Below are 3,785 nucleotides of genomic sequence, written 5' to 3' on the forward strand. Positions count from 1 at the left end.
CTAAACAAGAACTTTTCCAGCTGTTGTATCATTACCACTGCAGTGCCAGTGGGAGTTGCCAGTGGGAGTTGCTGAAAAGCTCCAGCTGCTGTCCTAGTTTTAATGTTGCCTAGACTCAGTTTCAATGATCACTATGAGCCAGGATTGCTTTTCTCTCAGCAGTTGTTACAGAATGAGTGGATCTTACTTTCCAAGAAAGGCTCAGCAACTTGCATGTGGAGCTCATCAGGCCTCATTAAAAACTCAGAGCCAGATTTCCAAGGGCTCAGGCTTCATGCTCAAGGCCAAATTTTCAGAAGAGCTCTGTTCACATTTTGATGCCTAGATTTGGGCCAAAAGTCCTCTTCTTCCAGCAGCTAACACAATGAAATCCACAGCTTGATTTTCCAAATATCTCAGCATTCAACTCGCCAGGCATTTTTGAAGCCCTGGACAAGTATTTTAGTGTCTAAGTGGGAACTGAACTTTTCTAAAGAGTTGACCTCTTATAACATCTTGGTTCTTCTTAGGAAGTGAAAGAAACACTGGGAGAAGGGCTGGTATGCACTACAAAGAGTTCCTTGCTATAGCTCCACCAGAATAGCTACTGTGGCTGCAGCTTCTACTGGCATAGCTTGATCTTTCAGTGGTATAGTCAAACCACCTGCCAGGAACTATATCATAAAAAAAGAGTTGTTGCCACTATATGTCCTATCAGGAATCCAGGAGCATTCTTGTGATTTTTTTCATGCTCCTGCCCTAATTAACTATGCCAGCAACATTTTACAGTATCTTCTACCTACTATCATGAGTCAGTGTCTCACATACCAGTAGGACTTTAGCCACAACTAGGAAAGATTCTGGCCTTGTTGCAGAATCCAAGAATCCTTAATAATAATCATTTAATGGAGATGTCAGAGCTGGGAACTTTTATCAATATGCGTGACCTTCCTCATGTATCTTTTGTATTCAAATACTGGAAAATGTAGGGTTAACTATCTCCTCTCATCATTTCTTAGTTTTTCTAAAGCTCAAGGATTCCAGCTAAGACAGTCAGATACCCCTCATTATATTCCTTTGCAAACCGGACTATTAAAGGTCCCATACAACACAAATCCAGGAAGGCGATTAGATGCTCTTACGAACTTGTCAGGGAATTAAAAAGTAGTGAAGAAAGGACATTTCCCCCAAAGATTTCCACTGTGACTGGAAGCAGAAAGCTTATGAAAATAATGTCCCTTTACCTAGAAATAGATAACCTTGATTAAGCAGAGCTAAAATTAATAAATGCTAGAGCTGAGATCAGGGGAAAAAAGTTGGCTGTATGTCAACTGTGTGGATGCCCAGTCCTAGCACCCGGCTTTAGCTCTGAGCTCATCTTAGGGTATCTTTACAGTCACTTGCAACTCGTGTACATTTCATAGATTTCATAGACATTAGGGCAGGAAGGGACCTTGGAAGATCGAGTCCAGCACCTTGCCCCAGGGGGAGGAAGTCAGCGGGGGTCATAGGATCCCAGCAAGATAAACATCCAAATGTCTCTTGAAAGTAGGTGCTTGAACCACCTCCAGCGGTAGTCTATTGCAGACCTTGGGGGCTTGGACAGTAAAGAAGTTCTTCCTTATGTCCAGCCTGAAACGGTCATGGAGGAGTTTGTGATCATTTGACCTTGTCCTCCCTTGGGGCTCTCTGGTGAACAGATGTTCCCCCAGATCCTGGTGACCACCCATTATAAACTTATAGGCATCACCAGATCACCCCTGAGCCTGTGCTTTTCCAGGCTGAAGAGTCCCATGGCTCTCAGCCTGTCATCATAAGGTCTGTTTTCCTGACCACTGATTATGTGTGGCTCTTCTCTACGCCCTCTCAAGCTTCTCCACAACCTTTTTGAATTGTGGAGCCCCAAATGGGATGCAGTACTCCAGCTGCGGCCTCACCAAGGCTGAGTACAACGGGAGAATGATGTCCTGGGATTTGCTTGATTAGCATCTATGGATGCAAGCCAGTGTTTTGCTCACTTTCTTGGCTGCAGCATCACACTGATGGCTCATGTTCATTTGTGGTCAACCATGACCCCGAAGTCCCTTTCATCTATAGTGCTAGCCAGCGTAGCACTGCTGAGTCTATAAGGATGTTGCAGGTTTTTCCTCCCAAGGTGGAAAACCTTGAATTTTTTAATGTTAAACACCATTGGGTTCTCATCCACCCATTTCCTGAGCCTGTTAAGGTCAGCTTGGATCACCCTCTTGTTCTCAGGTGTGGACCACTTTACCCCAAAGTTTGATGTTGTCGGCAAACTTGGCCAGTCCGCTTCTGATACCAAAGTCCACATCAGTAATGAAGATGTTCAATAGTATAGGCCCAAGCACAGAGCCTTGAGGGACCCCACTGATCACAGCGCACCATGACGATTGAATTCCATCAACCACCACTGTCTGGGTCCGACCACAGAGCCAATGCCCCAGCCAGCAGATCATGGTGAAGCTGAGACGACAGTTGGCCAGTTTTGCTAAGAGGTGATCATGGGATACCAGATTGAAATCTTTTTTAAATTCAAGATCTATGACATCAATCTCTTCTTCCTTGTCCAGGTGATAGGTCACCTGGTCGTAAAAGGAAATAAGATTGGTCAAGCAAGACCTACCTGCAACAAACCTGTGCTGGCTATCCCTCAGGATGCTGCCATCAGCCAATCTGTTAAGAATGGCCTCTTTGATAATCTTTTCTAAGACCTTCCCCGGGATGGAGGGCAGGCTGATGGGCCTGGAGTTTGCTGGATCCACTTTCCTCCCTTTCTTGAAGATAGGCACCACATTGGCCTTCTTCCAATCTTCAGGCACTTCACCAGAGCACCAGGAGTTCTTGAAGATCCGTGCCAGGGGCTGAGCTATGATGCTTCCCAGCTCCTTGAGTACCCTAGAGTGTAAACTGTCAGGGCCGGCTGACTTGAAGGTATCCAGCCTGTCAAGGTGTTCCTTCACAAGGTCAGCATTGATGGAGGGTAAGGAATCTCCCTCACCCAGACCTTCCCTTCTCATAGTGGGCAGGGGCATCCCTTGGGACTGGTGAAAAACCAATGCAAATACCTGTTTAGAAAGTTGGCTTTTTCCTAGGCGTCGGTTGTCAGTTGTCTCATCCGGTTTAGCAGGGGTCCAACATTACCCTTGCTTTTCCTCCGGCTCCCCACATATCTAAAAAAGGACTTTTTATTGTCCTTGATATTTGTAGCCAGTTGGAGTTCAGTCACAGCCTTGGCTTTCCTGGTTTGCCCCCTGCAGGTCTGGACCAGTGCAGAATATTCCTCCTTGGAGGTGGACCCAGTCCTTCATCCTTTGTAGGCCTTTCTTTTTAGATGTAGGAGGTCCATTAGTTCCCTGTAGAGCCAAGGGGGCTGTTGTGCCCTTTTGCTGCCTTTCCTTCAAGACAGGATAGACTTTGCTTGTGCATTCAGGATCTCTTCCTTGAGGAGCAACCACTCGTCCTGAACTCCCCTCCCCTTTGGGTCGTGGTCACCTAGGGCCTCAGTGAGAAGCCTCCTGAGCTTGTCAAAGTCAGCTTTCCTGAAGTTGAGGGCTTCTGTATTGCTGACTGACTTGCCAGCTTTACAGCAGATGGTGAAGGTGATCAGCTCATGGTCACTGTCACCCAGCTTCCCTTCGATTGTTAGGTCACTGTCGCAGAACACTTCTGTGCCCCGCTCCTAGTGAGTTATGAACTTAAGGGGGGAGGTGTGTCGCAGGACACTTCCGTGCCCTGATCCTAGAAAAGGTACAGGTGCTGGTTGCCAGGGCAACTGCGGTAGGAGC

The sequence above is a fragment of the Gavialis gangeticus genome, unplaced genomic scaffold (genome assembly GCF_001723915.1).
Source record: "Gavialis gangeticus isolate Ggan-Ray unplaced genomic scaffold, GavGan_comp1, whole genome shotgun sequence".
In the NCBI taxonomy this organism is placed as follows: Eukaryota; Metazoa; Chordata; order Crocodylia; family Gavialidae; genus Gavialis; species Gavialis gangeticus.